General features: G+C 48.6%; 1 pseudogene; it reads right to left on the minus strand.

Annotated features, from left to right (window-relative positions):
* Positions 1 to 796: 796 nt before the first annotated feature.
* Positions 797 to 12,457, minus strand: part of LOC133109697 (voltage-dependent L-type calcium channel subunit alpha-1D-like) — a 74,860-nt pseudogene continuing 63,199 nt past the window's right edge.

Consider the following 12,457-nt stretch of genomic DNA (forward strand, 5'->3'; position numbering starts at 1 on the left):
CAACACCACACTGTCCCTATTCAACACAACACTGCCCCCATTCAACACCACCCAGCCCCCATTCAACACCGCACTGTCCATATTCAACACCACCCAGCCCCTATTCAACACTACACTGCCCCATTCAACACCACACTGTCCCTATTCAACACCACACTGTCCCTATTCAACACTACACTGTCCATATTCAGCACTACACTGCCCGATCCAACACCACCCAGCCCCCATTCAGCACCACACTGTCCATATTCAACACCACCCAGCCCCTATTCAACACTAAACTGCCCCCATTCAACACCACACTGCCCCCATTCAACATCACACTGGTCCATTCAACACTACACTGCCCGATCCAACAGTGGACTGCCCCATTTAACTTCAATCTGCCCCCATCCAACACTACACTGTGCCCATCCAACACTACACTGTGCCCATCCAACACTACACTGTGCCCATCCAACACCACACTGCGCCCATCCAACACCACACTGCCCCCATCCAACACCACACTGCCCCCATCCAACACCACCCTGCCCCCATCCAGTCCTCCAGTGCCCAGGTCCGGCAGCGGCCAGCGGCAGGCTGCCCCCGGCCCTCGGGGTGCGTGACGGGGCCGGGGGGCCCGCGGCTCCCGGTTTGGGAGCTCCTGCAGCCGGGGGCCATCAGTGTTCCACAGCAGGAAGGCACTTCTCTTGTGAACGGACCGATAGATGCCTTTACACTTTATTTGTAATTTTTTTTTCATTTCGTATATATTTTCTATTTTAAGTCTACGTATCTAGATCGGTGCGCTTTGCTATAAAGTGGTGATGCATATCATCTCGTCGGCGAGGTCCTCCTCGTACTTGGGCCGGGGTTCCGGCTCGGCCTCCTCGTCGCTGTAGCCCGCGGGGAAGTCGTGCGGCTCGTGGTCGGGCGGGCCCGGGACGGGCAGGCCCGGGGGCACGCCGCCGTTCAGCAGGTGGCTCGCCGCGCTCTCCATCTCGTCGATCGTCATGGCGCACGCGTCCGCGATCTCGTGCTTGGTGGCCGCCACGAACTTGGGGTCCTTGGCGTAGCGGCCCAGGCCCTCGGATATCAGCACCTGCGCCGGGCGGACACACGCACCGCGGTGAGAGGGGAACGGGTCGGCCATCTTAACGGGGACGGCTGTTTAGACTCTGGGTGTATCTCATTAGACTCTAGGTTTAGTTTTTTTAGACGATGGGTGTAGTCGTTTAGACTCTGGGTGTATCTGATTAGACTCTGGGTGTGGTTGTTTAGACTGTGGGTATAGTCGTTTGGACTCTGGGTATAGTCGTTTGGACTCTGGGTATAGTCGTTTGGACTCTGGGTATAGTCGTTTAGACTCTAGCTATAGTTGTTTAGACTCTTGGTGTATCTGATTAGACTCTGGCTATAATGGTTCAGACTCTGGGTGTAGTTGTTTAGACTCTGGGTGTAGTTGTTTAAACTTTGGGTGTAGTTGTTTAAACTCTGGGTGTAGTTGTTCAGACTCTAGTTATACTTGTTTAGTGTGCAGTAGATTAGACTCTAGGTATACTTGTTTAGACTCTTGGTGCAGTAGATTAGACTGTGGGTGTAGTTGTTCAGACTCTGGGTATAGTTGTTCAGACTCTGGGTATAGTTGTTCAGACTCTGGGTATAGTTGTTCAGACTCTGGGTATAGTTGTTCAGACTCTGGGTATAGTTGTTCAGACTCTGGGTATAGTTGTTCAGACTCTGGGTATAGTTGTTCAGACTCTGGGTATAGTTGTTCAGACTCTGGTTATAGTTGTTCAGACTCTGGGTATAGTTGTTCAGACTCTGGGTATAGTTGTTCAGACTCTGGGTATAGTTGTTCAGACTCTGGGTATAGTTGTTCAGACTCTGGGTATAGTTGTTCAGACTCTGGGTATAGTTGTTCAGACTCTGGGTATACTTGTTTAGACTCTTGGTGCAGTAGATTAGACTGTGGGTGTAGTTGTTCAGACTCTGGGTATAGTTGTTCAGACTCTGGGTATAGTTGTTCAGACTCTGGGTATAGTTGTTCAGACTCTGGGTATAGTTGTTCAGACTCTAGGTGTAGTTGTTCAGACTCTAGGTGTAGTTGTTCAGACTCTAGGTGTAGTTGTTCAGACTCTGGGTATAGTTGTTCAGACTCTAGGTGTAGTTGTTCAGACTCTGGGTATAGTTGTTCAGACTCTAGGTGTAGTTGTTCAGACTCTAGGTGTAGTTGTTCAGACTCTGGGTATAGTTGTTCAGACTCTGGGTATAGTTGTTCAGACTCTAGGTGTAGTTGTTCAGACTCTGGGTATAGTTGCTCAGACTCTAGGTGTAGTTGTTTAGACTCTACGTATAGTTGTTTAGTGTGTACTTGTTCAGACTCTAGGTATAGTTGTTTAGTGTGTAGTTGTTTAGACTCTAGGTATAGTTGTTTAGTGTGTAGTTGTTTAGACTCTAGGTATAGTTGTTTAGTGTGTAGTTGTTTAGACTCTGACTCACCGCCTCCACTAGGCTGGTGGCACTGCCCCTCTTGTGAAGGTACTGCTGCCTGAACTCTGCGGGGACCTGCAGGTGCGCTGGCGTGTAGGTCCGGTGGATGTAGTCTGACTCCTCCGTGTACCAGGAGCTCTTCCTGACAGACGATTGGCTGCTGCTCATGCTGTCACGGCTGGGCCGGTCCACCCGGATCATGGGGGTGTAGTAGGGGGAGCGGTCTTTGCTGCCGGGCGTGGCCGGGGGCGTGGCCCAGGACCGGGTGGACCGGGTTGGTGAAAGTCTCTGGGCCCGACTCGAGTCCAGACCAGCCACCGCCATCACCTGCCACACAAACACGCCACACGCATGTTATATGGGACGACATTGGCTCAGGCGGTAAGAGCAGTCGTCTGGCAGTCGGAGGGTTGCCGGTTCGATCCCCCGCCCTGGGTGTGTCGAAGTGTTGCCTGAGCAAAACGCCTAACCCCCAAATGCTCCTGATGAGCTGGCAGAGCCAATCGCCATTGGTGTGTGAGTGTGTGTGTGAATGGGTGAATGAGAAGCATCAATTGTACAGCACTTTGGATGATATAAATGGCAACTATTTACACAACTGGAAGGACATAAATACTACACAAATCTGTCAGCTTAGTTCCACAGATACAAGTGACTGTTGGATTGAAACCAAAAATAAAATTGTTATCAACTCTAGTAGTGTTTTGCCATCCATTGTAGCCACACCCAGCACAAATGCACTTTGTAGGAAGGAACATGTGTGTGAGAGGGACTAGTAGTAGTAGCTTGGTTGCTTGCTTGCTTAGGTTGGGGTGACATTGGCTCAGGAGGTAAGAGCAGTCGTCTGGCAGTTGGAGGATTGCCGGTTTGATTCCGCCCTGGGTGTGTGGAAGTGTCCCTGAGCAAGACTTCCTTGCATGGCAGCCAATCACCGATGGTGTATGAACGGGTGAATGAGAAGCATCAATTGTACAGCGCTTTGGATAAAGGCACTATATAAATTCCAACCATTTACCATCTAGCTAGCCATCATAGGCCTGCTACATAGCTAGCAATAACGCGGTGTTGTTTTGTGTGGTTAGCAGACAGAAGGCAGAACAGTGGAGGTGTGTCGGTACCTGGTGTTGCATCAGGTGCAGGGGCAGGGCCGTGTGCTGGTGCAGTCCAGGGGAGAGGGGCAGGTCGTCCTGACTGCTCTGTCGCCGTAGACACTCGAAACTGAACGAAGGCTGCCTATTGGCTGAGAGAGAAGAGCCTTTCAGTCTCAGTTTCCCCACACAGGTGGGCTATGAACCTGTGTATACAAACTGATGTAGAGCGCAATGACGCAATGGGGCGACATTGGCTCAGAAGGTAAGAGCAGTCGTCTGAAGGGTTGCCGGTTCAATCCCGCCTTGGTTGTGTCGAAGTGTCCCTGAGCAAGACGCCTAACCCCCAATTGCTCCTGACGAGCTGGTTGGTGCCTTGCATGGCCATCGTGTGTGAGAGTGTGTATGAATGGGTGAATGAGAAGCATCAATTGTAAAGCATCAATTGTAAAGCGCTTTGGATAAAGGCGCTATATAAATTCTCACCATTTACAATGCGATGAAAATGGAATCAACTTTTATCTTTACTGTTATGCAGGTACAAATATGACTGAAAAAAATTAACAGCATCAGGAAAGTTGCAAGTTTCACTTCTTCGTTTTTCGAGATAGATCCTTGGGGTGTCTTGGGTGACATGGTCTGAGACAATGATGGTGCGGCAGATTATCAGTTTTACGTCTCAGTGTGTAGGCTGGAGCAATGCATGCTGGGAAGGCCTCACCTTGGGGCGTTTGTGGGAGGAGCCTCCTCTTCGGAGACCGCCGCGAGTCGTTGTAGAGGGGCTGCTCATCGTCGTCATAGTAACTGTCGGGGTGATGGTATCCCCTCTGAGTCTCAAAGTCAGGGTCAGTGTTGGGATACCTGTCCAGGTACTCCTTATACGACCTCCTAAAGGTAAGACAAAAGCACGGCTCAGACCTGGACCGTCTGACTGCATGACGTCACAGGACTGCATGACATCACAGGACTGCATGACATCACAGGACTGCACAGCCAGCCGGCCTATCTCCAGGGAAACCCAGCGTCAGCAGAGTGGTCATAGGGTACACAGCAGGGGAACCTTAAAGGAGTATCGCTGTGGTGACCCCTTTCTCTTTACAGCAGGACGTGATGTCATGAAAGCATTTCTGTTAAGCTGTGGGATGGTTGTTGTTAAACTGAGGGAGGGTTTTTGTTAAACTGTGGAAGGGTTCTTATTAAGCTGTGGAAGGGTTGTTGTTACGCTGTGGGAGCGTTGCCGTTACGTTGTGGGAGCATTGCCGTTACGCTGTGGGAGCGTTGCCGCTACGTTGTGGGAGCGTTGCCGTTACGTTGTGGGAGGGTTGCCGTTACGTTGTGGGAGCGTTGCCGTTACGTTGTGGGAGGGTTGCCGTTACGTTGTGGGAGCGTTGCCGTTACGTTACCTGTCTGCGGACAGCATGCTGTCGTCCTCGTAGCACTCCTCCCCGCTGTAGTACTCCCCGGAGTAGCGATCTTCCTCACCGTACTCATCCTCCCGGCGGATGGTGGGGTGGGGGTCGTCCCCCGTGTGGGACCTGCGGGGGGGGGGCGGGGCGGAGGTAGTGGTTACGGTCGCAGCAGGGAGCAGACAAACACAGACCATGCAGCCGCATGCTCACGGACACCAGCAGGGGGCGCACAAGCAGCCTTCCGTCCGCACGCAAAAAACCAGACACAGCGCCGACGGACACAGAGAGAGCAAGCTTCTGCTGAGAGGTTTACACTGCCGTACAGAAACGTGCATCCAACAGGCAGAACCCCCTTCTCCTAAAACCCCAACAGTCCCCCCTCTGCCCCAACCCTCATGATCACTGCCTGCCCCAACCTCCAAAGGGCTCCCAACAGCACTCCTGCCCAAACGCCCGACAGCATCCTCCATACAAACCGGCAACCGCTACCAACACTCCCCCTGTCCCTCTTCTGTGACTAAAAACCCAGCATACAGAGAAATACAGGATCTCAAAATGCAGTTAGAGACGCTCTACACCGTGAGCTTGTATTTGGCTGACCAGCAGAGAGCACACAAACAAGGTTAATCATAGACATGCACACTTAACTATTACAGGCAGGCATGCCTTCAGCTGGCCCAAGCGTCTGAAGCAGCCGGGGGTAAGGCCGTACTGCCCACGTTGAGGGCAAAACATTGAAGCTACCAATTGCGGAATATCACATAAGGGTTACACATAATGAAACCAAAGATCACAAAAAAATGACCGATTACGTTTTCTTTGGTTGTTAAAAAAGACGTTCCACTGGTTTCCCCATTGAATTCAATGGGCAGCAAGTTCTTGAATGCCCTCAACAAGCGCAGTACAGCCTTTCCCCCCCCCCCCCCCCGTTACTTCCTAGACCTTAGGACGTTACGCCCGGCCCCTCCTCCCCTCTCCAGGGGAGGGCCGCTGTGACAGACCTACCTAATATAGGTCTCATAGTAGCGAGTCCTGGACCAGACAGCAGAGAGACGGCCAAGAAAGAAAACAGGAACAGGAAAAACAATGAGAGAGAAGAGACACAATGCAGCATATATGAGACGCTGCATACGAGGCATATACCACACTGTATATGACACGTATACGGCGCTCTTATATATGTGTGTGTTCACGCTCGGACCAAGAGAGAGAGAGATAACATACAGCACTGGGTGGAGAGAGGTCATACAGTATATGAATGAAGGCAGAGGGGAGGGAGGGAAATCTTAATGCGTTTAAGGCAAATTTCCTGTAGAACTGCATTATACCGGTTAGTTCAGGCCTACCCACGAAGTGGCGAGCTGCAAACTCCTTCACAAGGTTATTGGGAAGAAATATTGACATTATTCAGAATACGTAATATGGCTAACAATATACCCAGAATTTTAGGTTTAAAAATATATCCACATTGCAATATACATATACCCAATTCTATGATACTTATAACACAATGAGTGAGATGTCTTAGTGGGTCTCAGTGGTGATGGATTACATTTTGGTAACAGACTGAACCTGAGGATACTCACACATACACCTCACCATTGACTGCTGCTTGCTGTGTCCCGTGTCTCTGTGTCATAATTCACTTCCTGGTTTCTTCATTTCTATGTTAGTATTCAGTTTCACGTTGCCCTTGTACCCCATTATGTGTCCATGCTCCATGCACCATACATGCACTTCCTCTGTTGTAATCGTAATTGTCTTGTCAGTAGTCCTGCACATAAGCTCATCTATTTCTCTGTTCTGTGCCAGATCGTCTTGTGCCCTGCTTTTTCTTGTGTTGATTACGTTCCAGCGTTTTATCTCCTGCCTGGTCGTTACCTGTTCCAAGGTCCCATCTCCTGTCCTGTGTCATCCCATCCTGCTTCAGTTCTCCTGCTCTCCTGCCTGTCTGTGTGCAGCCCTGCTCTCCTGCCTGTCTGTGTGCAGCCCTGCTCTCCTGCCTGTCTGTGTGCAGCCCTGCTCTCCTGCCTGTCTGTGTGCAGCCCTGCTCCTGCTCTCCTGCCTGTCTGTGTGCAGCCCTGCTCTCCTGCCTGTCTGTGTGCAGCCCTGCTCCTGCTCTCCTGCCTGTCTGTGTGCAGCCCTGCTCTCCTGCCTGTCTGTGTGCAGCCCTGCTCTCCTGCCTGTCTGTGTGCAGCCCTGCTCTCCTGCCTGTCTGTCTGTGTGCAGCCCTGCTCTCCTGTCTGTCTGTGTGCAGCCCTGCTCTCCTGCCTGTCTGTGTGCAGCCCTGCTCTCCTGCCTGTCTGTCTGTGTGCAGCCCACCTGTCCGCCTACCCGTCTCCAAGCCCTGCTCCGGGCCGTCGCCCCCCTGTTCTCTTGCCCCCGCTGACTGATCACCCGGTTCTGGACTTTGCCCTGCCTTCTCCGCATTGATCCGGTTGCTTGGACATTGACCTCTGCCTGGACTTGAATACGATTCTGTATGACCTCCATTGTTCTGGTTCGCTGGAGATTAACCTGTTTCCGTGTACCTCAAATAAGGCCTGCCATTTACTACATCCTGGTGTCTGCGTGTTGTTCCGATCGGTTTCCCTAACAGATGCTCTTCATTTTAGCACAAAGTTAAACCATTTAACCATTTAAATCTGTTAAATCACTGAATTGCTTAAATCAGAGTTCAACCATCTTCTCACTTAAATCACTGAATTGCTAAAACAAGACCAGTTGTGTTTACTTAAACCAGAGTGAAATCATTGAAGTACTTGAATCAGAGTTGTAATAAATAAATAATCTAATTTTATAAAGTTATTTAACTAAATCATAACTTGTAACTTAAGCTAACTGACTTAATGGCTGGAGAATGAACTTTCATCATTTAACCCTTTGATGACAAAGTTTGTGATGAGTGACAGGTTGTTTCTTCATGTAAAATAGATTTGAGGTTTTGAGCTGCTTTATTTTAGGGGTTTAGTGAAGGCTGGTCATTTTTTACCCTGAGGACAAGGGAAGTATACAGAATGCTAAAACTACACAAGGGTTAAATCAGATAAATTGAATGGTTGAGGTTACATTTAGATTAGAGTTGATTAGACTAAGCGGGAGACAATCCTCCCCTGGAGCAATGCAGGGTGTAAGGGCCTTGCTCAAGGGCCCCAACGGCCGTGCGGATCTTATCGCGGCTACACCGGGGGATGGAAAGCACCGACCTCGCGGGTCCCACGGTCACGCACCTCGACCGCCGCGCTACGGGACCTCGGGCGTCTCTCGCGCTCACCTCTGTATGTGGGAGGAGCGGGGCCGGTTGTAGTCCCCGGCGTAGTAGGGCCCCTGGTGGCCGGGGTAGCCGTTGGCGGGGACGTGCTCGTAGAAGCGGCTGTGCTTGCCCCCGTTGGGCAGGCTGGAGACGTTGGCGTTGTTGAGGTTGGCGTTGGTGGACTTGGAGTAGGAGTTGTGGTGGTGGTGGTGGTGGTGGTGGTGGTTGCCGTAGGACAGGGCGTTGGCCATCCGGCCCAGGCGGCCCACGTGGTGCTCCATGTGGGCGTAGTGAGGCGGCGCGTGGACCTGCAGGGGGCGCTGCGTGGCGTTGGTGCGGTGGCCCGAGCTCCGGCTGTCCCCGTTCATGTGGCTGATGTGATTACCGAACAGCCCGCCGTTCCTCTGCAAAAAAAACCCCGCCCAAAATGTGCCCAGTCAGACCTCCCAGTCAGAACGCCCAGTCAGAACTCCCCAATGCTGAACACTCACATTCTCCGTTTAAAAAAACAAAAAAAACAAAAACAAAAAAAACAAGCCAAAGATGGGTCGAGGCAGGTTAAATGAAAGTCATGGTAGATGCATGCCAAATGACCCCTGATCATGTGATATGGTAACGTCACCTGAGCGCGGCGTGAGCCTGCAGCTCAGTGAGGTAAAACAAGCCTGGGGGCTCTGTGTCAGGACACACGTGCACTGCCCTGAACGTCCTCTGGGAGGCGCCCTTCTGCTTCCCTTAACCTTTACACGTTCCGTAACATAATCATCCCGCATGACTCCTACAGATCCTGTAGATGTGACGATGGCCTATTGTACAGGCTACAATAACAGAAGACTGTAAAAAAAAAGCATTCAGCTCCACCTAGCTTAGCCGTTTTTTGCCCTGTTGTCTAGAAAGAATCCGGTATCATTTTCAAGTCTAATCTAGAAACACCCCCCCCCCCCAAGGAGTCGCTCGTTATCTCGGTAGAGTTATAGACGTGATTGTTGACTGATTACCCTATAAATATCCTCGTCCTCCTCGGGAATAAAGTCTACTAGCTCCTCGTCCTGCAGGTCACATGATATCGCTCGGCGAATCTCGGGCCCGATGTCATGTAGGGTGCGGAGACCAGCCTGGAAACAGTGACAGAAGAGCAGCTGAACCAGCCAATCACAGACGAGCTACGCTGGCCAATTAATGACAAACCCCCCCGATTCATCCACCCCAGCACACACAGCCAATCACAGACGAGCTACACTGGCCCATTAATGACAAACCCCCCCCCCCGATTAATCCACTCCAACAAACACAGCCAATCACAGACGAGCTACACTGGCCAATTAATGACAAACCCCCCCGATTCATCCACCCCAACACACACAGCCAATCACAGACAAGCTACACTGGCCCATTACGACAAACACCCCCGATTCATCCACTCCAACACACACAGCCAATCACAGACGAGCTACGCTGGCCCATTAATGACAAACACCCCGATTCATCCACCCCAGCACACACAGCCAATCACAGACAAGCTACACTGGCCCATTAAGACAAACCCCCCCGATTCATCCACGCCCACACACACAGCCAATCACAGACAAGCTACGCTGGCCCATTAATGACAAACCCCCCCGATTCATCCACTGGAACAGACTGGACAGACAGGACTGAACAATGGAGGGAATTACAGTGAACATTTAACGGAACGAAAACATGTTCAGCACTGAACGCAGAAACATAGCCGAGATGGCAGTTTATTTATTATCGAACGGTCTAAGTACAGCAGTCTTTGTACTGTATGAGTATTTTTACGAGCAAATGCAGAAGCAATGCGACAATTCTGCCCTCTGTAAACCTGTGCTAAGAACTCAAACTCATGCAAACCCTATATAAAATAGCCAGAATATACAGTAAATAAAAATAAAACTGCAAGCAGCATTTCAATGAGTTAAGCGTTTACAGGCAGTCGTGGGACCGGTTATCACCACGTGAACGAAAACATTTCACTGACCAGAAAAAAAAAAGCTAGCGTGTGTAAGGCACAAAATCATGATCATAATCATAATTCAAAGGACCTGACAGACGAACATGTAGAGGCTGAGAGACACTGGGATGAGCGAACAGAGACAGGAATGATGATGAAACATAAGGAAAAATGAAAGAGCATTTAAAGCAAACATGAAGAACATATCTGACATACACGACCTCGTCAATGCAAGCCTGATCGATGAGGATGACAGGACGTGGCACATAGATGATCACAGTAAAAACAATTAAACACTCATTAGCTAAAATGTTTTAAAAAATCAGTCATTAGAATACAGAATACATGTTAAACTACACAGTCAAGTTCTCGGGCACATTCACAGCTACAGTAGTTTGAATTGCATTTGATTGCAAGAGTGCTTAATCTCCCCTATAGAGCTTCATGTGAAAACTCTAATGTCAATGTAATGACAGTAGATTACCATTAAATAAAGGTTGAGCTCCATTACACCTGTATATCTGTATACACAGCTTTACACTCACTGAGCACTTTATTAGGTATTTATTACATTTATTTATATATCTTTAAACTAATTGGTCTTCTGCTGCTGTAGCCTATCCACTTAGAGTTATGATGTGCTGTGCATTCAGAGATGTTCTTCTGCATACCACTGTTGTAATGTGTGGTTATTTGCATTACTGTCACCTTCCTGTCAGCTTTGACCAGCCTGGCCCTTCTCCTCTGACCTCTCTCATTAACAAGGCGTTTCTGTCTGCAGAACTGCTGCTCACTGGATGTTTTTAGTTTTTCACACTATTCTCTGCAAACTCTGTTTGTGTGCGAAAATCCCAGGAGATCAGCAGTTTCTGAGATACTCAAACCACCCTGCCTGGCACCAATAATCAGTCCACGGTCAAAGTCACTTTGATCACATTTCTTCCCCGTTTTGACATTTGGTCTGAAAAACAGCTGAACCTCTTGACCATGTCTGCATGTTTTTATGCATTTAGTTGCTGCCACATGATTGGCTGACTAAATATGTATACCTAATAAAGTGCTCACTGAGTGTATATAGGACTTTCTGAGAGGTTTTCTGCTACTAGTGAAAAGTGTGGGCACTGAACACACTCGAGAAGCCAAACTGCGACATTAGTTGATTTATGGTCTGCTGATAGCAGCTAGTGGACTAAACAAAATAACTTTAATTTGTGTGCAAATCGATGCGAGTTCAAATTAAACGCTAAGGTTCGAACGAGAACTTTAATGAAAACACACCAGGGTGCTAAACCCTTCAAGATAACTTTCTAAAGCGCTTTTACACTTGGTTTACTGATTTATTTACCCAAATTTCGACTGGAGAGATAAATTATGGTCCTTTGGAGCAAACAGACTGGATTGTGATAACAATGGCTGCAATAAGCAGACCACTGGTCTGATAGCCCTCATACTAAACTCTTGAGACTTCTGTCCACAGGTATGTGACCCTTTCCCTTCCCATGCACCCCATTTTGTTTTAAATAGATTCAGATACTCTTTGTATGACTCAGGACTTTGTACAGTATGTATGTATGTATATATGTATGTATGTATGCGTATGTATATGTGTGTATATGTATGTATTTATGCATGTGTGTGTATATGTATATATGTATGCAAGTAAGTACGTTTATTTACGACCTTTCATTGAATTATTTTTGACAGAATCTTATCTGTACAGAGTGTTATACAGGTGCCTAAGACTTTTGCACAGCACTGTATGTATGTATGCGTGTATGTATATACGTATGTATGTACATATATGTATATATGTATGTATATATGCATGTATGTATGTGTGTATATGTTTGTATGTATGTATGTATATGTACGTATGTGTTTGTGTGTGTGTGTATGTATGTATGTATGTATGAATGATTCGGGCACTTTATACTTGTGGAATCCATGAAAATGTTTCAGAATAATAGGTTTTTTCATGCAAATGTTTGTATGTGAAATGTCTGATACAGTGCTTTGTGTTGTTTGGGGTACACTCACCTGAAGGCCAGTCGCTTTGTGTTTTCATTTGGTATTCTCTGCGGCTGGGCGATGGTGTTGTTTTTTTGGGGTCCACTCACCTGTAGGGCAATGGCTGTGTTGTTTTTTTGGGGTCCACTCACCTGTAGGGCAATGGCTGTGTTGTTTTGCGATGAGTGCACTCCAACTAGACCTTCTTCTTTTCGTTTCTTGAATTTCCTAAAGTAGTCCTGTATCAGGAAGG

The sequence above is a fragment of the Conger conger genome, chromosome 14, assembly GCF_963514075.1.
Source record: "Conger conger chromosome 14, fConCon1.1, whole genome shotgun sequence".
In the NCBI taxonomy this organism is placed as follows: domain Eukaryota; kingdom Metazoa; phylum Chordata; class Actinopteri; order Anguilliformes; family Congridae; genus Conger; species Conger conger.